The following is a 26,489-nucleotide window of genomic DNA, read 5'->3' on the forward strand; positions in this document are numbered from 1 at the left end:
CAGTGAGTTCATTTATGATGCTCATTTTTGGAGAATAAAAATTTCAACATGTGATTTAAAGGTGTTACAGACCAAGTAGTCTTCTTTCTGATGGCACCATTTTCAAGGATCATATATTTAGCATTTTTCCTTCCTTCAACAAATGCACTTGAATAAATTTATCATATTGTGTCAAACAATTCTATCACATCCTTGTCCAACAATAGCCAAATAATTCATTATTCCTATCCCTGAAGTCATCTTCAATTCTGTTGTCCCAGAGTCTCAAATTAGTGTTTTGCTGTTCAACAAAAAGTTTTTCTAAAGTGGCCACTATTGAGAAATTTTAGTTTTTAAAATATTGCTATTCTATAGTCAAGTGAACAAAACCCAAGTACAGAGTTCATTTAATTATTGCTTACAAACGCATCATTGTAAATATCATTCAGATCATTGTATAGGACATTATCAGCACTCCTGAAGGCTCCATTTATACCTCCTTCCTTTCAATACTCCCCCACACAAAAGTCTCATTCTAACTTCTATCGTCACAGATAACGTCTGCCTGTTCTTGAACATCATAAATGGAAACACTCTGTTTATAATGGCTTTTGCCTATAAAATCCATATTGTTGTTGAGTATAACAGATTGCTATTTTTCATTGTTACCATTCCACTGTGTATCTAATATTGATAGATATTTAGAAGGTTTGCAGTTTAGGATTTTTACAAGTAATGCTACTCCTACGACTACTGGGTGCTAGGGTAAATGTGTTTGGACCTGAGTATTTACTATGAAGTAGATTTCCAAATTAATTGTACTTGTTTGTAACTTTAGCAGAGCAACAAATGAAATGAACAAATAAAAATTTCATGCTTTTCAATAATTGTCTTAAAAATTTACATTGTTATGACAAAAGTATTAGCTGCTTCAGAACAAAATCACGAGATTAAATAAGTCACGCAGGAGCCTATAAACTAGTTAAATATCTTGAAAAGTCATTATATGTGTCAGTGGTTTCTAACACCACATCTACAGATATATACACATGATGAAGACATATACTGTTAGGTATTCACCAAATAAGTTTTAATGTCTACCCAGGATCACTGGCTGAACATTGAGAAGCAGTGGTTATGAGGATACACAGGGTTAAACATATTTCAAGTTTTCATATATATATCACTATTGAATGATTATCTAATAGATAGTTAAATCATGTCATTCTAACTCCTAAATGTTCCTCAAATCAGTCCTTTCTTCTCAATCATCATTACCTTAATTTGAACACCATTATCTTCCCCAAAGCACTACAGTCAGCTGCATAAAGGTATTTAGTTAAAAGTACATTTGAATTTTCAATAAGTATACAAGCATTTGCTGGAAATGACTACAGGCGAATGTTTATTTCTGGGTTGGATTTTTCCAGCTAGATCATTCTGCTTAATGCCTAGAAGCTGTAGGCAATGCGTTCATAGAAACAAACACAGCCAGATGAAAATCCTAAGGAAGCAAATCGTCTTTTAAAAGACTCATTCAGAAGTCAAATAAAAGCAATTTTAGAATCAGACGCTATTTGGGATTATGAAAGTTTGTTTTCCCAAGCCTAGTGTCATTCTCTTAAATTTAAGGCAGCAAGTAGGCAAAGAAACTCAAGTATCCTCTAGAATTCTACATGCATAACTCAACTCCAATCTCTCTCAAAGCCCAGTCTTATTCTGCAATTAGTCCCCTACCCCGCCTACCCCTCCCAAGATAAAGTACTAAGCCCAGTGCTTGGCACACAGTTACTCTTCAATAAACAGTAATGGAGTGAATTAATGCCACATGGAGTCTCTGGTTCTCTTAACGCTCCAATGAAATTCCCTTATGTCACCACACCATGACTCAATCTGAGAGGAAGACATGTGTCCCATTCTGTAAGTGATTCCATCCCAAGATAAAAAGACCAGCTGGGGTATTTAATTAGTCTATTTCTAAAAATCCAGAGAAGGGAAAGATACTGAAAATGCAGATCACTAAACAAAATGCATCACAGCAATTCCACAGAGTAGGAAACAGATAACGGACAAGACCTTGACACTTAAAATCACATGGTCTGTGCAAAGGGGCAAGCTGGGGTCACCAGCAGCTGGTATGCACAGCTGAGTCAAGGCTGACTTGAACAACTGTAAGTAGCTCTTAAAAAAGATCCCTGTTTTCTAAGTTGGTGGCAACTTATCTGAGTATACCTGTTAATTATCTGCACAAGAACCGTCAACAGGGACAGTCAGCAATCAAACAAACTCTTAGAAAGAACTGTTAGCCCAGTCTTTAAATCATTGTTTTGTTTCATGAGATAAGAGGTAGAAATACAGCTTAAGAAACTCAGATCCAAATCCTAGCCTATTCCATGACTATTCCCAGGTATGTGAAAAACAATAACAAAACCTCACATCCTTCCTGTCCTCAGCTACCATTAGTGGAAGCAATATTGACTTTGCTGAAGACATAACGAACACGTCACTTAACTTTGTAAAGGCACTTCCATGAAAAATTAAACCCAAAGTAGCAAAAAGGAAGACAAAATCCTTGAAAGAAATCCCTCGAAGAGTTTCATTTTTATACGGCTGATAGAGTTTGGATGTCTGTCCCCTCCAAATCTCATACTGAAATGTGATTCTCCACTGTTGAAGGTGGGTCCTAGTGAGAGGTGACCACGTCATGGGGGAGGATCGCTCAGGAATGGCTTTGTGCCCTCCTCCTGGGAATGAGTCAGTTCTCACTCTATTAGTTCCTACAAGATGTGATTGTTAAAAAGAGGCTGGCACTTCCTCTTCTTTCTCTTGCTTCCTCTCTCACCACGTGACATCCCTGCTCCCCTCTTCACCTTCTGCCCTGAGGAAAACCTTCATGGCAGAAGGTGATGAGGCTTCCTCAGAAGCTGAGCAGATGTGGGTGCCTTGCTTGTATGGCCTGCAGAACCATGAGCCAAATCAACCTACTTTCTTTGTAAAATACCCAGTCTCAGGTATTCCTTTATAACAGGGCAAAACTAACACTAGGGTCTTTTTAAAAAGTCGAATGAGTCAGGAACATATAATCTTTAATGCTGGCGATGAGGCAATACCATGGGGTGTCCCACTGTATTAGGGGCCTGAAGTATGTAGTTAAAGGCATGGCGAGAGTCACTAAAGCGAAAAGCTTCCATTCTAAACAGTATAGGTGGTGCTGGGAGACAAGAAAAAATTCCATTTTCAGGTAACCACCTGAAAGGAAATCACCTTTCTACCAATAGAACTGAATGAGTGCAAAAAGCTAAAGTCATGCAAAAAAAGCTATAACGATCAGCAGAATCCTATGCTTCAGCTTTCACTGCAGATCATGCATGGATTAAATTTGCTCAAGCATGAATCACACACCCGCCTCCTTTATGTCTATCTCCAATACAGGTACAAGGTAATTCCACACCAAAAACGGTCTCCTGGGGAAGAAGAAACCCTCACACATGACACAATAGACATGAATAACCTAAGATATTAAAAAACTAGAAACTTAAAAAAGAAACATCTGAATGATGGGGAGTGACTAATGAATATATTACCAGACTTTCTGGGTGGGATTCTTTTCTGCCAGGCCAACTTTGATATTGGGGGAGAGGAAGGAAAGGGGTGATGGCTCCTTATTCTCAAAGGAACTGGTTGACTTCACCAGAAGACAGGAAAAGCTTGAGGTTTATGCCCTTCACTGATGCAAGATTACACAACTAACTAATCTGGGTCTGGACACAGTGGCTCATGCCTGTAATGCCAACAACTTGGGAGGCCGATGTGGGTGGCTCACTTGAGCCCAGGATTTTGAAACCAGCCTGGGCAACACAGTGAGAACCCATTTCTTAAAAAAAAAAAAAAAAATTAGCCAGGCATGGTGTCATGCACCTATAATCCCAGATATTTGGGAGGTTGAGGCAGAAGAATCACCTAAGCCCGGGAGTTTGAAGCTGTAGTGAGCAATGATCACACCACTGAACTCCAGCCTGGAAAACAGAGAGAGACCTTCGTCTCTGAAAAAAAAAAAAAAAATCAAATTATTTTAAAATCAAAATCTGATCCAAATAAAACGATTGTTTAAAATGAAAAGCAAATGAATATCATAGCAATATTAACTTCACCACAGACTGATATCTTGGCCTAGAAGTCTTTCTATTTAATCATGCAAAGATGACGTCCGTGCATTGTTTCTCAACTTGTATATGAGGATACCCTGGACAGAAAGAAGTCACTCTTGATTTATTGCAATATATCAGGCTTCATCTTTTCCCCCTTTCTCATTTTTGAATTGGAAGCCAAAAAACTAAAGTAGAGGCAGGAAAGAGAATAATTTTAGTTTGTATAAATACCAAATTACTCTTTGGGATGAGTCATGTGTTATAGAATCTTTCAAGAATTTTGCATGCAATACTGGTTGCCATACACGAGATGCTAATTGTAGCTCGACATGGAATACAAAAAGGAATACAGATCCTTGAACAATCTAAAATTATAAGTGTAGTTAAGAGGGATGTACTCATTCCTCTTAGAAACATTAGAAGCTGACACGGCCCGGATTTTTAAAAGTTTGTAAGTATATGAAAAAATATTTTTGCATAATTGGTTTGCTAAAATGTAACTGGAGAAATAAAGTAAGAAAGCTAGCTGATCATGAAGAGAATAACCCTTAGTTTCCTCAGGGACACAGGGAACACAGGAAGTTATCCTCATCTGACTCAACGTGATTCAACATGGTTTCCTAATTACAGCTAATCTGTGGGGAGGTTGATACACACATTTTTAGTGGGTAGGGGGAGTGGTAGTGATGACAGAAAGTTTTTTGCACATCTCCTAAAGCAGAAATCATGTGGTTATTGTCCAACATCACAATTATGGCAAGCATGATATATGTCTCTTTGTGGTGGAAGAGAAACAGACATGCAAACTCAGACTGGATTCGGGCTAAAGAGACAAACCAGCATCTTCACAAACAATGCTCAGGTGCACTCACCCTTCCAAGGCCTGTTTCCCTTTCTTCTACAATGGGTTTTCCCTTTTCTGGAAGATCTCTACACCCTTGGTATCTTCTCCGACAGAAGTTCTGCCCATTGTGTAAAATTTCTTTGGCCCTTCTCACCTTTTTCTCCTCTTTTCAGGGGTCATCGGGAAGAAGGTAAGAATCATGGCGAGGGTAGGGGGGATGAGTGTCACCTGAGGAGGTTGTTAATGCAAAAAAATTCAATAATTTGTTCGAATTTTTTCTGCCTCTTTTTTTTCTGCTTTGTCCCCCTTGAAAAACCAGCTGGCACTATGAGCTCAAGAGAAGTCTGACTGGAATAGGTGGAAAGGAATGAATTTAAACTCACGGGCTGTCTATGAGTTTAAAATACATTATCAGTTTAAAATATCCAAGAAGTAATGAACTCATGCCCTGCAAAAATTCTAACCCTACCAATATCCCTTTCATCCATCTGAAAGGCTGAATCACATCTGCCTGGGACTTTAAAGTAACTATGAAATATAGACCATCATTGCCAGTGAGTATCGCCAATAGTTGTAAAGAATCCATTTCCGGAGTTTCCGGATCACTAAAATGGACTATTTTGCTTGTTAAGGAGGGAGGGGGCCAATGTGCAACGTTCGAGTCCGCCTGCCTCTTGTTTCTAGTTATTTTTCTGCACACACAGAAAGAGCAGGAATATCATAGGCTGGTTTTATCCCCAATTAATTAATGAGGTGGTCCTATTCTTTTTAAGAGTTATGTATTGAGTTTTTCAGAATAAGCAACATCTTTCAATGTGAATTTTTCTCTGAAACTCAGCATGAGTCTTCAGCACAACCGTATGTCACCTCCTCTAGATGACTTCCATGGAATTAAATTTAAAAATCAGTAAAATAGTCTTAGCAAGAGAGATGGTTTCACATGCTTTGAGAAAGAAATTTCAAAGGAAGATAGACCCATACACAGTTTATTTATCTATTTATTTATTTAAGACAAAGTCTCACTCTGTCACCCAGGCTGGAGTGCAGTGGTGCGATCTTGGCTCACTGCAACTTCTGTCCACCTCCAGGGTTCAAGCAATTCTCTTGCCTCAGCCTCCTGAGTAGCTGGGATTACAGGTGCCCGCCACCATGCCCGGATAATTTTTGTCTTTGTAGTAGAGATGTCAGGCTGGTATTGAACTCCTGACCTCAGGTGATCCACCTGCCTTGGCCCCCCAAACTACTGGGATTACAGGAGTGAGCCACCGTGCCCAGCCACCATACTAAGTAGTTCCAATAATCTGAATGTATTAAGTGGCTGTTACAGTGAATGAATGAATTTTTTAAAAGCGTGGACAACAATAAATCACTAGAAATTTATAACAGCTTACATTTTAAAACTACGATGTTGATGTGAGTAAACACAGAGAAAAGATAAAATAAATATCTGAGCAAAACAGCAAGGCCACAGTAAGATGAGTAAGAAAAACAGTGAGGACGTGACAGATTCAACAAAGTCCTGGGTGGCCTAGTGGGGAAAAAAATGTATAGTAGACTATTATAAGGAAAGAATGCCATGGTTATTAAAACAGGGTACTGAAATCTGTGAAACCATATTAGTAACCTCAAGAATGGCAAACATGACTTATTAAGTTGGATTAAGAAAAAAAGAGGGCAAATTGAAAACAAACAAATTACTGTTTGGTATGAATCATATGTTATAGATTCTTTCTAGAATTTTGCATGCAATCCTCATTGCCATACATGAGATGCTAATTGTTAATCTCAAGATGAATACAGAAAAGAATAGAGATTCTTGAACAATCTAAAATTTTAAGTGTAGTTAAGAGGGATGTATTCTTTCCTCTTAGAAACATTAGAGGCTGACATGGCCTGGATTTGTAAAAGTATATAAGTATATGAAAAAAATATTTTTAAGTAGGTTTTCAACTCCATAGTGTTGCATAATTTCAAATTAAGAAAAAGAGGCTGAGCGTGGTTGCTCATGCCTGTAATCCCAGCACTTTGGGAAGCCAATGTGGGCGGATCATGAGGTCAGGAGATCGAGACCATCCTGGCCAACATGGTGAAACCCTGTGTCTACTAAAAAAAAAAACAAAACAAAACAACAACAAAAAAATTAGCTGGGCATGGTGGTTTGTGTGTGCCTGTAATCCCAGCTACTTGGGAGGCTGAGGCAGGAGAACCCCTTGAACCCAGGAGGCGGCGGTTGCAGTGAGCCGAGACTGCGTCATTGCACTCCAGCCTGGCAACAGAGCAACAGTCCATCTCAAAAAAAAAAAAAAAAAAAAAAAAAAAAAAGAAAGAAAGAAAGAAAAGAAAAAGAATGAGCAAATGGAAGAGATTCAGCAACATAAATGTTAAGATACTCATGGTAGAGAATATTAGTAATGCTCTTATCTGAAAAAGTGAAGAAAACATATGGAAGATGTTACCAGGAAGGAAACCAATCAATGGGGGTAAATGAATTCAGGAAGTGCCTACAAACGCTTTGGAGAACAGAGGGATTTTTAAAAGGGATAAACTCAGAGGATGATAAGACCAGATAAATGTGACAAGAGGACTTCTTCAAAATCACTATTTCTAGTGACTGAAGACATTTGTTGAATAGCATAAACCCAAAGAAGCTTGCCTTACATAAGCTCTTCATGCTGTTTGGGTGGAAAAAATCTCTCAAACTAAATCCAAGTTTGAAAATGCAAACTACTGAATCAGTTCAAACCTAATTATTATTTCAGGTCACCACTGTACCTACTACAAGCCCCTCCTAAATCACACCAGATTAAACACCTCAGGCCCTCAAATTTCTATGCCTTCAAATCACTATTCAGAAGCTGTGCTTTTCCTCCTAAATATATGAGTCTAATGTAACTAATGGTATAATTTGCTTTTGAACTGTGTATTTTATACTAACACCTGTTTCCTTCCTGTTCAACTTTCTGTCACCAAAATATTCAGAATAAACTGAAACCACCTTGCCATTTGATCTTCTTCATCTGCATCTTATAATGATCAGATTTTTTAATACAGTCAAGCTTTGATCATATTGGTAGAAACATAGGGAAACACATTTTCAATCATTTTAAAAGGAAAAAGCTTTGTTTGGTCTTACATTTGGCAAGTTTGTATTGTTTTATTTTTTGGAAGGCTTAATGTGGAATGCAAAGAGATGGTCAACTTAAAGAGAGTTTTTCGTTTTGTTTTCTTGTTTTTGGAAGAGCTCTGTCTACCTGCTTCGTGTGTGGCAGTATTGAGAAGAAGGCTGGCATTACTGGAATAGGAAAGTTTTTACTTACAAAACAACAGCCAAGTCAGTCTGGCATCACTGGGGGAACACTGCAACCTAGCTTTCAAAACAAAACAAGTCACTGTCTTTCCTTGTAAGTTCGAAGGATGGAGACCAGCTCAAAGCCAATTTCTACGGAGCCTTGGGCCAATCTAGGCCATTGAAGAAAAACTGATCATTTAAAAAGCACTCAGCAGCAAGTGGATTTCAACTCAGATTCTAGCTTCTAGTGGCATTTGAAGAACATGCTAGTTTGTTTTGCTGGCACTAGAAAAAAGCAGGCAAAATTCCATCCTAATTATGAAAAGCTTTACTTAACAAGGGTAATTAAGTATACAAGATGTTAGTAAAGGGATCGCAAGTAAAAACACCAACAACATTATACAGGAGAGTATTAAAAGAGAGAAGGAGTCATTCTGTACTATATTGACGGTTAAGGAAGTTTAAAGAGTGACCGACATAGATTTTGTAAAAAGTTTTAATGGCAACATTACAATCCATGTAGAAAAATATACAGAACTATACATAAAGATTATCACATAGATCAATTAAAGAAAAGCCTTGCCTACATTCCTACTAATACACACCTCAAAACAAAATTATTTTTATGGCTGTCTGAGAAAAAATAAGAAAAAATAGAAACACTTTAGGCGGCGTCAAAGCTTTAGGGGACGTCAGCTCTTCCTGCTCTCATTTTAACTTCATTTACACTATTCTCTTTCTTTTCTATAAGCAATTGAGGCTTTTTTTTTTTTTTTTTTTTTTTTTGAGACAGGGTCTGACTCTGTTGCCCAGGCTAGAGTGCAGTGGCTTTATCTCGGCTCACTGCAGCCTTGACCTCCTGGGCTTAAGCAATCCTCCCGCCTCAGCCTCTCAAGTAGCTGGGAGTAGGTGGGGCTACAGGCACATGCCACCATGCCCAACTAATTTTTGTAGTTTTTGTAGAGACGTGGTCTCACTATGTTTCTCAGGCTGGTCTCAAACTTCTGGGTTCAAGTGATCCTGCCAGCTCAGCCTCCCAAAAGGCTGGGATTATAGGCATGAACCACTGCGCCAGCCTCTCTTCTATAAACTTTTGGTTAGCAAGGTTTATACTACAGTTTCTTAAAATGTGTTTACTAAAACTTGATATTTTAAAGATACTTTTCTGCCCGGCATGGTGGGTGGCTCATACCTGTAATCCTAGTACTTTGGGAGGCTGAGGTGGGTGGATTACCTGAGGTCAGGAGTTCGAGACCAGCCTGGCCAACATGGTGAAATCCTGTCTCTACTAAAAATAGAAAAATTAGCCGGGCATGGTGGTGTGTGCCTGTAATCCCAGCTACCCAGGAGGCTGAGGCAGGTGAATCGCTGGAACCAGGGAGGCAGAGGCTACAGTGAGCCGAGATCGTGCCACTGGCACTCCAGCCTGAGACTCTGTCTCTCAAACAATAAAAAAGAAAAAAAGATACTTTTCTTAAAGAAAAGTCAGCTATGGAAGGATAGCACAGATATTCCATTCACTTTTAAACCTGGTGTACCATCACATGAAACAATTCCACAGAACCACCATAGTCATTTTTTATAAACAGTACATTGGTACTATCATTAGCAGCATATTAAGTCCTGACTCTTCTAGGGAGGGCATCGTTAACTGTCACCAAGAAATCAATACCTTTTGATCTTCACTCCATATATGAGCGTAAAGGGCAAGGTATGTTGATTACCAAGAGAGGATCAAACATCACAGCACATGAAAGAAAGAGAGAGGGAGGGAGACAGATAAGGTGAGGAAGAGGGGGAAGAACGGTGGGAGTTGAGAGGGTATGGGCTAATTTTAATTTGTGCATTCAAATTTAGGTTCAATAATGCAAATCTCCATTACCACATAGGTCTGTTCAATGTGTAAGTTAAAAACACAGAGGTCTTTAGATTTTGCTTTCAATCCTCCTTCCTCCATGAAGACTTGATGGAAGAAAGAGTCTTCAAAACTTTCATCAAAATAGGCAATAAAACCAGTTTACTGTCAAATGTTAAAATAACAGTGGAGGTAATCTTCATAAACACCACAAATCTGTCTCTGGGGGATTCTGGTGACTATGTCCAAGAGTAGTCACTGGAAGGCCAGAAAGGATTTTCCAAAGGGGTTTTAATTATATTCCCAGAGCCCAGACTCAAGAGAAAAATCACAGTCCATATATCTTTAGTCTCTTCATCAAAAGCAAAGAAAAAAGTTATAAATTTCTCCTTCTGAGATTAATGAACTCTTGCCTATAAAACTATATTGTGCTTTAAGTTAAAAACAGCTTTAATTTTTGACCATTTATTTTTGGGGAAAAAAAGTTTATCTGAAGGTTTTTTGAGCTTGAAAAATGTATTATTTATCCAGAAAATTATAGTCTGATATCATGATCATTCTATGGGTAATAAGTGCTACCAGAAAAATTATTTACCTTTTCATAAAAAATATTTACTAGCAAATACATGCATAAATAGGCTAAGACTTGAAATTCTTACTGAAATTCAAATGGCTGCACCTTTTTTCATTCCCACTAGCAGTGTATGAGGATTCCAGTTTCTCCACATCCTCATCATGCTAGCCTTTCTCTTTGATTATAGCCATCCTTGCACTTGGGAAGTGGTGTCGCATTGTGGTTTTGATTTTCAATTCTTTAATGCTAATAGTGTTGAGTAGTATCCTTTTATGTGCTTATTTGAAAGCAGTATCCTTTTTTTTTTGGAGAAATCCCTACTCAAACCTTTTGCCCTTTTTTTTTTTTTTTTTTTTTTTTTTGAGACAGAGTTTCACTCTTGTTGCCCAGGCTGGAGTGCGATGGTGCAGTCTCGGCTCACCACCACCTCTGCTTCCTGGGTTCAAGCGATTCTCCTGCTTCAGCCTCCTGAGTAGCTGGGATTACAGGCATGCGCCACCACACCTAGATAATTTTGTATTTTTAGTAGAGACAGGATTTCTCCATGTTGGTCAGGCTGGTCCCGAACTCGCAACCTCAGGTTATCTGCCCCCCCTTGGCCTCCCAAAGTGCTGGGATTACAGGCGTGAGCCATTGCACTTGGCCTTGCCCATTTCTAAATTAGATTTTTAAAAAATGATTGTTGTTATTGAGTTGTAGGAGTTACTTAGATATTCAGGATGTTTACCACTTATCAGATTTGTGACTTGCAAACATTGTCTCCCATTTTGTGGGTTGGCTGTCTTTTTAAGTTTTTTGATGGTATTGTTTGTAGATTCAAAATTGTTAACTTTGATGTAGTCCAATCTATTTTTTCTTTTGTCATAGGTGCTTTTAGAGTCACAGATCTAAGAAACCATTGCCTAATCTCATTCTTTTGCATGTGGATATACAGTTGTCCCAGCACTATTTGTTGAAAAGACTATTCTTTCACCCTTGAAATGTCTTAGTACCATTGTCAAAAATCAATAGACCACAAGTGTAAGAATTGATTTCTGGATTCTCAAATATATTCCATTGACCAATATGTATATTTGTATGCCAGTACTACACTGTCTTCTTTACTACAGTTTTGTAATAACTTTTGAAATCAGGAGGTTCCAACTTTGTTCTTTTGCTAGATTGTTTAGGCTATTCTGAGATTCTTGATTTTTCACATGAATTTTTAACTTAGCTTGTCTATTTTGCTAAAAAAAATGAGGTTGGGGGAATGGTTGGGATGTTGCTAGACACTGTGTTGAATCTGTAGGACAACTTGGCAAGTATTGTCATCTTAACAATATCAAGTCTTCCCATTCATAACTATGGCACATTCCATTTACTTAGATCCTCCTTAACTTGTTTCAACAATGGTTTCTAGATTCAGTGTAAAAATCCTGTACTTCTTTTTTTAAATCCATACTTCAGTATCTTCTTCTTTTTAATAATATTGCAAAGGGAGTTGTTTTCCTAAATGCATTTTCACAACAATAATTACTAATGTCTAGAAATACAATTAGATTCCTTGTTACATCTAACAGTTTCTTCTAGTGAATTCCTTAGGATTTCTTACATACAAGATCGTGTTTCATCTGCAAAATGTTTTGTTGCTTCCATTCCAATCAGGATACCATTTATTTCTTTCCCTTGACTAATTGCCTTGACCAGAACTTCCAGAACACTGTTAAACAGAAGTGACAATAATGAATGTCCTTGTCTTCTTCCTGAAAAACATCCAGTCTTCAATGTGAGCCTTGGGTTTTTCATAGATGCTCTCTATCAGACTGAGGAAGTTCCCTTCTAGTCCCGTTTTTTGTTTGTTTGTGTGTGTGAGTGTGTGTGTGTGTGTGTGTCTGTGTGTGTGTGTGTGTGTGTATCACTAAAGGGTATAGGATTTAGCAACTGCGGATTCTGCAGCTATTGAGATGTTCATCGACTTTTGTCTTTTTTCTTTTGTAGAGACAAGGTCTCATTCTACCATCCAGGCAGTACAGTGGCACAATCATAGCTCACTGCAGCCACAAACTACCACTTAAGAGAACTATGTAATTATACTATGCTTTGTGCAGATAAAATATGTTTACCAGTCCTCTTTGTTTTTGTATATGTGATCTCAAATTACCACATCATTTACGCTCAACTTGAACTTTCTTTACTATTTCTTGAAAACCAAGTCTTTTAGCAACAGATTCTCTCAGTTTTTGTTTATCTGGAAATGTCTGTCTTTTGTCTTCATTTTAGAAAAACTCTCACTGGATGTAAGAGGACTGGTTGAACATTTCGCTTTCAGCACTTGGAATGTCATCCCACTGCCTTCTGGTCTTCACTAATTCTGATAAGTCTTTTGTTAGTATTATTGGGGTTCCCTTGTATGAGATGTGTTGTTTTTCTTTCACTACATTCATACTTTTTAATCGTTAGCTTTCAACAATTTGACTATGATATAGGGGGTGTGGATCTCTTTATGTTTATCTACAAGGAATTCATTGTATTTCTTGGATGTGTGTATTAATGTTTTTCATAAAGTTCAGATGTTTTCAGCCATATACATTCAAGTATTTTTCTGTCCCTTATCTCTCTCCTCTCCTTTGGATATAGTTCACATACATTGGTCCCTTAGTGGTGTCCCCCCATTTTTCTGAGGCTATGTGAGTTTTTTTCATTCTTTTCTGTGTATGTTTTTCAGATTGTGTAATCTCTATTGATCTATGTTCAAGTCTGCTGATTATTTCCTTCTGTCACTACAAATCAATTGTTAAATCATCTAGTAATTTTTTCCCCATTTTGGTTATTGTACTTTTAACTCTAGAATTATGTTATAATGTCTATCTGTTTATTGATATTCCGTACTTGATGAAACAGTGTCCCCAAACCTTCTTTGATTTCTTAGAAATAGTTGCCTGGAGTTCTTTGACGATATTTTAAATGGGTGCTTTGAGTTCTTTGTTAAGTCTAACATCTGGGCCCTTTTGAATAATGTTTCTGTTGCCTGTTTGTTTTCCTGTGTACAGACCACTCTTTCCTGTTCTTTGTATGACTTGAATTTGTTGTTGTTGAAAACTAGACATTTCAGGTTTTATATTTGATCAACTCTAGATATTGATTTTCCCTTCTCTGCCCTAGAGCTTCTTGTGTTTCTGGTTTACCTATTTATTTGCTTGGTTACTTCACTAGGCTCATTCAGTGAAGTCTATTTCTGGCTCAGTGCGCAGCCTGACATTCCTGCACACATTTTCCCTTTAAGTTTTTAATCTTTCAGCCTGGCTACCTATGGATCACCCCTGAATCAGTGAAAGATTATTCTTAAGGCCCCTGGGCCCTTAGGGTTTTACCCTTAACCACTGGGGCTGAGGGGTGCCTTGAAGTGTGCTATCACAGTTCAGGGAATTTACCAATTTTTTTCCACCATGTTCATCCAGAAACTAGTCACTGCTTTTCCCTCTCCAATTGCTCCTCTGAGGGTACAGCCTTGGGTATGTACACAGCTTTCATACTGCCACAGATGACTGCAATATTATTTTTAAGCCTGGTTTCTTAGGAATTGCCCCTGTGTCAGAACAGCTTATTGTTTGCTCAGTGTTTTAAGAGAGGTATTGAAATTGACCCAATAGTCCCACAGACAGATCTTTTGGATGAACGTAGAAACTGATCTTAATGCTTGAAACTTACATTTGTTTTATCTGAGTTCCTTCACCCAAAAAGCACCTTCAGGCCTCTAAAAAAGTATCAAAGAACTAAAACTCATCAGCTCACCACACCAGAACCAAAACTCACCAACTCACCACACCAGACCCCTCATTCACCATGATTGCTTCCTTGCTGCTTGCTAGTTCTTCTTTTCTTACACATTGCTACATTTCTCCCCCACTATATAAACCCCTAATTTTAGTCAGCCAGGGAGATGGATTTGAGACTGAGCTCCCATCTCCTTGGCTGCAGCAACCGATTAAAGCCTTCCTCCTTGGCAATACATGTCGTCTCAGTCATTGGCTTTCTGTGCGGTGAGCAGCACCAACTAGACTGAACCCCTGGTGTTTCAATAACAGCATGTTTAAGACTCATGCCAACACTTAGACTCCCACACAATAATATTGGGAGACTTTAACACCCCACTGTCAACATTTGACAGATCAACGAGACAGAAAATTAACAAGGATATTCAGGACTTGAAATCAGCTCTATTAGACATCTACAGAACTCTCCACCCCAAATCAACAGAATATACATTCTTCTCAGCACCACATCTCACTTATTCTAAAATTGAACACATAACTGGAAGTAAAACACCCCTCAGCAAATGCAAAAGAACAGAAATCATAAACAGTCTCTCAGACCACAGTACAATCAAACTAGAACTCAGGATTAAGAAACTCACTCAAAGCTACACAACTATATAGAAACTGAACAACCTGCTCCTTAATGACCACTGGGCAAATAACGAAATTAAGGCAGAAATAAATAAGTTCTTTGAAACCAATGAGAACAAAGACACAATGTACCAGAATCTCTGGGACACAGCTAAAGCAGTATTAAGAGGGAAATTTATAGCACTAAATGCCTACAGGAGAAAGCAGGAAAGATCTAAAATCGACACCCTAACATCGAAATTAAAAGAACTAGAGAAGCAAGAGCCAACAAATTGAAAAGCTAGCACAAGATAAGAAATAACTAAGATCAGAGCAGAACTGAAGGAGACAGAGATGGGAAAACTCTTCAAAAAAATCAACAAATCCAGGAGCTGGTTTTTTTAAACGATCAATAAAATAGACCACTAGCCAGACTAACAAAGAAGAAAAGAGATAAGAATCAAATAGACAAAATAAGAAATGATAAAGGGGATATCACCACTGATCCCACAGAAATACAAACTACCATCAGAGAATACTATAAACACCTCTACCCAAATAAACTAGAAAATCTAGAAGAAATAGATAAATTGCTGGACACATACACCCTCTCAAGTCTAAACAAGGAAGAAGTTGAATCCCTGAATAAACCAATAACAAGTTCTGAAAACGAGGCAGTAATTAATAGCCTACCAACCAAAAAAAAAGCCCAGGACCAGACAGATTCACAGCTGAATTTTACCAGAGGCACAAAGAGCAGCTGGTACCATTCCTTCTGAAACTGTTCCAAACAGTAGAAAAAGAGGGACTCTGCCCTAACTCATGTTGTGAGACCAGCATCATCCTGATACCAAAACCTGGCAGAGACAAAACAGAAAAAGAAAATTTCAGGCCAATATCCCTGATGAACATCGATGAGAAAATCCTCAATAAAATACTGGCAAACTGAATCCAGCAGCACATCAAAAAGCTTATCCACCACGATCAAGTTGGCTTCATCCCTGGGATGCAAGGCTGGTTCAACATACATAAATCAAAGACGTAACCCATCACATAAACAGAACCAGTGCAAAAAACCAGATGATTATCTCAATAGATGCAGAAAAGGCCTTCAATAAAACTCAACACCGCTTCATGCTAAAAATTCTCAATAAACTAGGTATTGATGGAATGTATCTCAAAATAATAAAAGCTATTTATGACAAACCCACAGCCAATATCATACTGAATGGGCAAAAGATGGAAGCATTTCCTTTGAAAACTGGCACAAGACAAGGATGCCCTCTCTCACCACTCCTATTCAACGCAGTATTAGAAGTGCTGGCCAGGGCAATCAGGCAAAAGAAAGAAATAAAGCGTATTCAAATAGGAAGAGAGGAAGTCAAATTGTCCCTGTTTGCAGATGACATGATTGTATATTCAGAAAACCCCATCATCTCAGCCGCATAACTCCTTAAGCTGATAAGCAACTTCAGCAAAGTCTCAGGATACAAAATCCGTGTGTAAAAATCACAAGCATTCCTATACACCAATAACAGACAAACAGAGAGCCAAATCATGAGTGAACTTCCATTCAAAATTGCTACAAAGAGAATAAAATACCTAGGAATACAACTTACAAGAGATGTGAAGGACCTCTTCAAGGAGAACTACAAACCACTGCCTAAGGAAACAAGAGAGGACACAAACAAATGGAAAAACATTCCAAGCTCATGGATAGGAAGAATCAATATTTTGAAAACGGCCATACTGCCCAAAGTAATTTATAGATTCAATGATGTTCCCATCAAGCTATCATTGACTTTCTTCACAGAATTAGAAAAAACTACTTTAAATTTCATATGGAACCAAAAAAAGAGCCCATATAGCCAAGTCAATCCTAAGCAAAAAACAAAGCTGGAAGTATCACGCTACCTGACTTCAAACTATACTACAAGGCTACAGTAACCAAAACAGTTTTGGTAATGGTACCAAAACAGATATATAGACCAATGGAATAGAGCAGAGGCCTCAGAAATAACACTACACATCTACAACCATCTGATCTTTGACAAACCTGACAAAAACAAGCAATGGGGAAAGGATTCCCTATTTAATAAATGGTGTTGGGAAAATTGGCAGCCATATGCAGAAAACTGAAACTGAATCCCCTCCTTACACCTTATATGAAAATTAACTCAAGATAGATTAAAGACTTAAACATGAGACCTAAACTCTGCTGAGGTGGGCAGATCACTTGAGGTGAGGAGTTTGAGACCAGCCTGGCCATCATGGTGAAACCCCATCTCTATTAAAAATACAAAAAATAAAATAAAATTAGCTGGGTGTATTGGTGGACGCCTGTAAGCCCAGCTACTTGGGAGGTTGAGGCAGGAGAATTGCTTGAACCTGGGAGGCAGAGGTTGCAGTGAGCTGAGATTGTGCCACTGCACTCCAACCTGGGTGACAGAGCAAGACTTCATCTCGAAAAAAAAAATAAAAAAAACCAAAAACCCTGCAAGAAAACCTAGGCAATACCATTCAGGACACAGGCATGAGCAAAGACTTCATGATTAAAACACCAAAAGCAATGGCAACAAAAGCCAAAATTGGCAAACGGGATCTGATTAAAGTAAAGAGCGTCTTCACAGCAAAAGAAACTATCATCAGAATGAACAGGAACCTACAGAATAGGAGAAAATTTTTGCAATCTATCCATCTGACAAAAGGACTAATATCCAGAATCCACCAGAATCTACAAAGAACTTAAACAAATTTACAAGAAAAAATAACAATCCCATCAAAAAGTGGGCAAAGGATATGAACAGACACTCCTCAAAAGAAGACATTTATGTAGCCAATAAACATATGAAGAAAAGCTCATCATCACTGGTCATTAGAGAAATGCAAATCAAAAACACAATGAGATACCATCTCATGCCAGTTAGAGTGGCAATCATTAAACAATCAGGAAATAACAGATGCTGGAGAGGATGTGGAGAAACAGGAACGCTTTTGCACTGTTGGTGGGAGTGTAAATTAGTTCAACCATTGTGGAAGACAGTGTGGTGATTCTTCAAGGATCTAAAACTAGAAATACCATTTGACCCAGCAATCCCATTACTGGGGATATACCCAAAGGATTATAAATCATTCTACTATAAAGACACATGCACACATATGTTTATTGCAGCACTGTTCACAACAGCAAAGACTTGGAACCAACCCAAATGCCCATCAATGATAGACTGGATACAGAAAATGTGGCACATATATACCATGGAATACTATGCAGCCATAAAAAAGGATGAGTTCGTGTCCTTTGCAGAGACATGGATGAAGCTGGAAACCATCATTCTCAGCAAACAACCACAAAAACAGAAAACCAAATACTGCATGTTCTCACTCATAAAAAGGAGTTGAACAATGAGAACACACGGACACAGGGAGTGGAACATCACACACTGGGGCCTGTCAGGGGGTGGGGGACTGGGGAACGGATAGCATTAGAAGAAATACTTAATATAGATGATGGGTTAATGGGTGCAGCAAACCACCACGGCACGTGTATACCTATGTAACAAACCTACATGTTCTGCACATGTATCCCGGAACTTAAAGTATAATAAAAGAAAATAAACAAATAAAATGGGATTAATAACACACACACACACACACACACACACACACACTCATGCCAGTGAAGCTTCCGCTTGGTTTTGATGGGTCTGTATGAGGTTAGCCAAGGCTTTCCTGGGGGCACCACATCTTGCTCTGATTGCTCTTGGCTGGGTGCAGCCTGGCAGGTGTGTATTCACCCTCCCTACCTCCACAGATGATGGTGATCCTTAAAGGGACCTTCTCAAAGGTCTCCTGTGGTTCTCCATGCTTGCCTGTCAAAAAGCTTCTCCAACAGGAGACTGAAGAAATTAGAAATGCCAGCATCCTGCCTCTACTAGACCAAAATCATAGCCATACAGGACTTACAGAGAAAGAGAGAGAACTACGGTCCTCTTGGCCACATATGTCCAGAGTAGAGCAGAGTTGGGGGTGGCTGGTAACGGAGTAGGCTGTGGCTAACTGTCAGAGTACTCTTGCTGTTCTGAGTTTTAGCAGATTTTCTTGAATGACTGTTTCTCCATTTCCTGTGCGCCCTTAGGACAATTTTCAGAGACTTCAAATAAATAATTTTTTGTTATAATTTTCACCAGTTACGTTGTTTTACTGGGGAGAGGATCCACCACGTTCCTCACTATCTTGAGAAGACTCTCCTCCAGACAACTTGCTAAAGTAACACTTCAGATAGTTTCAAGTCCCAAATTAATTTTAAAGATTCATGAATTAACAATTAACAGAAAATAAAGGTGAAATATTAGATATCTTCCATTTAGTTGTCTGGGCATGGTGGCTCACACTTCTAATCCCAGCACTTTGGGAAGCTGAGGCAGGAGGATTGCCTGAGCCCAGGAGTACAAGTCCAGCCTGGGCAACATGGCGAATCCCCATTCCTGCAAAATAAAAATTAAAAAGTTAGCCAGGCTCAGTGGCCCACACCTAGAGTCACAGCTGCTTGGGAGGCTGAGGTGAGAGGATAGCTCAAGCCAGGGAAGTCGAGGCTGCAGTGAGCCATGATCATACCACAGTACTCCAGCCTGGGAGGCAGAGTGAGACCCCATCTCAAAAAAATAAATAAATAAAATAAATAAATAAATAAACCTTCATTTTGAAAATGGTTATGGCTTTTTAAAAAAAGTTTATTTTCCATTTACAAAAAGTTTTAAATTAAATAAACTAAAGACACAAATAAGAACTTTATATTTTTTTTCTAAGTCTTAAACATATGCCCTCAAATAACAGGAACTCTTTTTCAGTTTAGGTCACACTAAGTTTGGTTGTGAATAATCTGACTAGTGTCGTCACCGGCATCCCTTCTGGTAGACAAAAGGTAGGGCCTATCATAATTGTGACTATGTAGGTCAAATGAGGAATAAACTCCTCCTTTGCCCTGAGATTATCCCAAATCCTGTTGCCATCCATGGTAAAGAAGCGTACATCCTGCTATTTCATACCTTGACACCAAAATAAGCTTCAGGTCCAATTAATCTAAATTCAGTCCTCACACTTATTTCTAGTATGACAAACTTGAGGCTGGGTAGGAGGATGAGAAGGAAACACATTCAGTGAATATAAATGATCTAAATTCACATTCCTAAAACTCCCAGACAGGGGAGCACACAGGGGAGGCCTGCTACCGTGATGACTGATTTATTCTCACTTTAATTAAGCTGCAAGGAAACCTTTGCTCATGGTGCTATTCTCAAAAATCACCCCTTAATCCTCTCTACATATCTAAACCAAATAAATTCTTCAAGGCCCATTTCAAGTCACATCTCCCCCACACAGCCTTTATCCCAAGTCCAGCCTATATACTCTGTTGAACTTCTGACCACCCACAGTTTGCACTATCTTTAGTATATAGCATGGAACCTGAAGGACAATTCAAGTATAGTCACTTGAATACTCAAAGCTGTCTCTCTTGGGTTGTTCCACAATAAATTAGCCCTCCAGAGAACCTCTGTGCCCATTCTGGTATCTTAGCTCATTTCCTCTGCTGTAGTCCCTGCTGAAATGGATCAACTGTGCTGCCATCAGATCAAAAAAGGGTGCAACAGTGAAAGCGCTCACTGTTTGGTTTTTCCAGTGAAACTAAAGAGGGCTGTCTGCAATAGTGGCTCCAGTCTAAACCGGCTCTGCTGAGAAAATACTCTCCCATCATCTGCTCCAGATAGAATTCATTTAAAAATTTTTTCTTAGACATGAGATGGGGTCTCACTATGTTGCCAAGGCTGGAGGGCAGTGGCTATCACAGGCACAATCATAGCACACAACAGCCCACCTTGTAGGCGGCTCTACAGGTGCACGCCACTGCATCTGGCATTCCAAACAGCATCTGTACTCTATTCTATACTCGTTCTTCAATTCCTATGAATGATAAACAGAACATTATAGCCATTAAAAATTCATACCACTTTCCTTGTACATTTAGTCCAACAGAATCTTTTTTTTTTTTTTTTTTTTTTTTTTTTTTTTTTAAACAGAGTCTCACTCTGTCGCCAGGCTGTAGTGCAGTGGCGTGATCTCAGCTCACTGCAACCTCCACCTCCCGGGTTCAATCAATTCTCCTGCATCCGCCTCCTGAGTAGCTGGGACTATAGGCGCACGCCACCACGCCCAGCTAATTTTTGTACTTTTAGTAGAGATGGGGTTTCACCATGTTGGCCAGGATGGTCTCGATCTCTTGACCTCGTGATCTGCCCACCTCAGCCTCCCAAAGTGCTGGGATTATAGGCATGAGCCACTGCACCCGGCCCAGAATCTTAATATCATGGTATATAAATATAAAATCCAAAAGAATTAACAGTCTACACTATGACTAAATTGTATGCAATTCTAACGCACGGTTACCCAAATATAATTTCCCTAATATATATCAAGGTGAAAGATAATTAGCTTAGTTACATTTCCTTTATATTATGCTGGTGTATTTGTGTTATTTTTTATTTTTAGCCTTTTACTTAGAAGTATAAAAATAATTTTATTGGCCAAAAGAAAATTTAAGAGGCTGAGGCGGGAGAATGGCATGAACCTGGGAGGCAGAGCTTGCAGTGAGCCGAGATTGTGCCACTGCACTCCAGCCTGGGCGACTAAGTGAGACTCCGTCTCAAAAAAAAAAAAAAAAGAAAATTTAAAAACAGAGGTTAATATTATTGCATTCCTTGAACTGATTGGGTATACTCTACAAATATAGGAATAGCATCTTCAAAAAAAAATAATAAATCTTTCAACATCTTAAACAAATCCAGATTCCACAAAACCTATGTTCCTCTAATTATAGTTTTGTATTTTGATGTGGTTTTCTATGTAAATACATTTTTAAGGCTTGCAATAGGAATGTATTCTATTAAAAGCAGATGTTAAAAGTTACAAAGTACCAAATGTTTATTGTGTATCCTCAAAACAAATCTAAATTGTCTTATTATAAGATATTTAGTGTTTCAGACATGATTTTATGTCTTTGGTCAAAAGACAAATATAACTGTTCAAATCAACCAAAACACACCCTTGCCAGCTACAACTGGAACAATTAACACCAATACAAAACACTAGGCTTCTATAACACAGATCTTCATTCAGTCTGGCACTCTGTAGCACTGAAATATCTACTAATTACAAGAAAACATAGTTTTCAATCTAAAAATGAATGTCTGCAATAAATAAAATTGCAGCAAAGATCACAGATAAAATATGTAATCTATTTTTCCTTTTCATAGCAGCCAATAATACAGTGGCAGGCAATATGTGAAGTGTGCCACACCTGTTCTCCCAAATTCCTCAACACAGTAAGAAGAAGCTTTTATTGGCAATTACTGCTTCCCGTAAGAACACTTACAGGTATTATGTTATACACGCCCATAAAAGAGCAGCTGAATGAGGAATACTTCTTTTCCCATCGCTATTACACATTTTTATAACTTTGTTTTTTTTTCTTTTGAGACTGCGTCTCGCTTTGTTGCCCAGGCTGGAGTGTAGTGGTGCGATCTGGGCTCACTGCAAGCTCCGCCTCCTGGGTTCAAGCAATTCTCCTGCCTCAGCCTCCTGAGTAGCTGGGATTACAGACACCCACCACGACTCCTGGCTAATTTTTTGTATTTTTAGTAGAGACGGGGTTTCACCATGTTGGTCAGGCTGGTCTCAAACTCCTGACCTTGAACATTTTTAAGCTACTCAGGAGGCTGAGACGGGAGAATGGCGTGAACTCGGGAGGCGGAGCTTGCAGTGAGCGGAGATCGCGCCACAGCACTCCAACCTGGGTGAGAGCAAGACTCCGTCTCACAAAAAAAAAAAAAAGAAAAAACAAATCTTTCTTAGGGGTTAGGTCATCAAGCACAATGGAAAGACTGAACATGATACCAAATATCGAATTCCTTAAAGTTAGTATCTGTAATAAATGTGAATTCTAACAAATCCTTTCACCACCTGCCCTTATAATAAGTAGCAGATTTAACAATGTATTTTTTCTGATCAGATTTCCAGAGGCTAAAGTCCAACAAATATTTAACTGTCATACTTTTTCTCCCATTCTCTGGGCAAAGAATTTTAATCTGATAGATTAAATAGAAGAAACCCACAGAGATTCATTGTGTTGCATTAAATGGTTAGACAAATGTCAGTTACGTACTTTTTAAAAAATAACAGATTCTTCTTTTTCACTCTTGCTGACTTCTATGTGCAAATTTACATTCTGGGTATCATGTTCCTTTACAGATCCTTTAAACATGATTAGACATTATTTACCTATGGCATATTTTACAAAGATGATTCTTTTGGTACCATGGGATAAATGAAAGGTAGCATCATTTCACATTTGGCAAGGTTTAACCACAGTGGGTGTCTGCCTGTAACCACTATTTATATGCCACGCAAGCAAGTGACTCTTATTTTTACTGCTTACAGAAACTTACGTATTTAAATCTCATACCATTCAAACTTTTATTTAACTGGGCAAATGTCATGTTGGTGAAATCACAGTTTATATGCTTGTCAAAATCTGCTAAAATATTGGCCAGGCATGGTAACTCATGCCTGTAATCCCAGCACTTTGGGAGTCCAAGGTGGGTGGATCACCTGAGGTCAGGAGTTTGAGACCAGCCTGACCAACATGGCGAAACCCCGTCTCTATGAGACCAGCCTGACCAACATGGCAAAATCCCGTCTCTACTAAAAATACAAAAATTAGCCAGTCACAGGGGCCTGCACCTGTAATCCCAGCTACTTGGGAGGCTGAGGCAGAAGAATCACTTGAACCTGGAAGGGGAAGGTTGCAGTGAGCCAAGATCACGCCACTGCACTCCAGCCTGTGCAACAGAGTGAGACTCCATTTAAAAAAAAAAGAAAAAAATCTGCTAAAACATGGTAAAGGTTTTAAAAGTGTCTCACATACAATTTTATTTATAACCACAGTCATTTAAATACAGAACATATATGAAAAACCAATACACATTCAAATTCTTTTTTTAAAGTATTTAATTCATTTTTTAAAGTATATATTCTCGTCTCCATATAAAATACTGCACTTACACTCATATAAAATATTCCACATCCATAATTATCACTTAATTAGGAAGAGCAGAGGCTCTGCAGCCAGATGGCTGGAGTTTGAACCTGAGCTCAGCCCCTTACCAGCTTGGAAACATTACTGAATTCCTCTACATCTCTGTACCTGAGGTTTCTGTACTATGAACCATACTATGAACTGAGACTAATGGTGCCTGTCTCATACGAGTAGGAGCATTATATCAGTTGATATAAGTACAGTGCTAAGAACAGTAACTGGTACATGGTAAATAATGGACACGACATGGTTTCCATGGTTATTATTGTTGTAATAATTACTACTATTACTACTACTACTACTACCGTGTTTACCAAAATATATTTCCTTATGACATTTATTTCATAGAAGATTAACCAAAAACTATGCAACCCTTATTATTAAAATCACTCCAAAGTAAATTCTCTCACTTTCCTGCTAATGAGCTCAGATTAAAATTTTTTTTTTTTTTTTTTTCCTGAGACAGGGTCTTAATCTGTCACCCTGGCTGGAGTGCAGTGGTACTATCACAACTCACTGCAGACTCAACCTCCCTGGGCTCAGATGATCTTCCCATCTCAGCTTTCCAAGTACCTGGGATGACAGGCATGCACCACTGCAGCCAGATAATTTTTACATTTTTTATAGATCCAGAATTTCACCATGTTCCCCAGGCTGGTCTCAAACTCCTGGGCTCAAGCAGTCCACCTGCCTTGGCCTCCCAAAGTGCTAGGATTACAAGTGTGAGCCACCACGCCCAGCAGGTTAAACTGTTTAATCCTTATTTGATCACCAAAGATCCTGAGGTGACTTAGGGTCATTATAAACATTAATAATCACTGAACTACCCTGCAAATAGGGAGGAAATTGGACTAAATATTATTGGCTCTAGAGCCTTCCTTAAAAATGGGCAAGTGTGAATGTGTGTGAATGCTTAAGCACGAACATCATATGAGATCACTTTTTCTATTTTCCTCTTTATTCCTTAAGACATGGGGCTCTACATCAGACAGTTCTAATGTCAAAGTGTCACACTCATTTGGGTTTGAAAAACTGTGTCAGACTATAGTCTGACAAACTTTTATGTACCTTCTCAGCTAATCTTTTGTGTGTTACTTCAAAGTGAAGAAGGATAAATGAAGTCATTATAGAACAAACTTAAATCCATGCTCCATAAGAAAAGTATAAAATGCTTTGTCTTAAGTTCTTTGGAGAGAAAAGGAGTTGGAAATATAAGATATTCTTCATTTCTATCAGTCTGAGCATCCAGAGAAAATAACCCTCTTTCTCCTTATGCCAAACGGCAATGTGCCCAGCTGAAGAATCTTCTATTATCACACTGAAAACGTCTCCGCCACGACAGTAAAAACAGCACAGGCACCTCGTTAAACACCAATGCATTCAACCACAGTCTTACTTTCAAGGAGAAGACAGATCACAGAAAAATTATTTGGCTATTTTTAAATATTTAAATAAAAACAGAACTTCCAGCTTCCATTGTATATAAGAAGAATTGCTTGAAATACCTCCATAAACATATGCCATGGCATTAAAGGCTATTAATTTTACTGGAAATGAATCATAAGGTACCAAAATGTCTGCACATACAATCAGTGCACATTTCCCATAAAAAGGGGAACAATTTGCATGCATCCTGAAAATACACTTTCCTTAAACAAAATTTTAAATGTCTCAGGTAAATGGAGTGGACAGATTTTTCTTCCAAATACAATGAAGTTAAATAAAACTATGTTTCTTCAGCAATCCATCACTTTGTAGTGATTTTTTTCTAACATACATTTAAAAAAATCTTTTATCCCTCCAAAAACAGATCTGAAATGCAGAGCTCTGCACCAAGCCCCAGGCCAAGGAGTTGCTGAATAGGTTTATCTGGAGTCATGATGGAGACTGTCCCATAAACCCTGTTTGAAGCTGAAGGTCAACAGTAGCGTCACTATCAATAAACACAAATGAGGACATTGGCAAAGTCTCTTACCGACAATTTATGAAATGTCTTAATGACAGAATGAGGAGATTATCTTAAGATGATGATGCTCAACACAGATGCACTGTTTATATGCAGAGAGATTCCTTCATGCCAACTAGTTTAATTTGAAGTTTGATGATTTAGATGTAAATCATAGTTCAGTAAGCTAAAACTTAATACTAAGTCAAACAGAGCATGAAATCCTACAGTCTTGGTCATCCTGGGAGACTTCTTCCTTATCTGTATTCCCTTAGCCAAAAAAAAAAAAAAAGCGGTGCTGGGAGTAGGGAGAGCATGGCTCAGTTTTCTGAGTATTTGG

The 26,489-nt window shown here is 38.5% G+C and overlaps 1 protein-coding gene across 3 annotated transcripts in view; it reads right to left on the bottom strand.

Annotated features, from left to right (window-relative positions):
- Positions 1-26,489, bottom strand: part of FMN2 (formin 2) — a 398,539-nt gene that overhangs the window by 248,924 nt on the left and 123,126 nt on the right. Inside the window, exon 7 of one of the 3 annotated variants that reach the window (XR_012433817.1) lies at positions 5,000-5,199. The exons of the other annotated variants lie outside the window; for them this stretch is intronic. The gene's annotated coding sequence lies outside the window, so the exon portion shown is untranslated. The remainder of the gene's footprint in view (positions 1-4,999; positions 5,200-26,489) is intronic. 3 annotated transcript variants of the gene reach the window in all.

The sequence above is a fragment of the Macaca fascicularis genome, chromosome 1 (assembly GCF_037993035.2).
Source record: "Macaca fascicularis isolate 582-1 chromosome 1, T2T-MFA8v1.1".
NCBI classification, from domain to species: domain Eukaryota; kingdom Metazoa; phylum Chordata; class Mammalia; order Primates; family Cercopithecidae; genus Macaca; species Macaca fascicularis.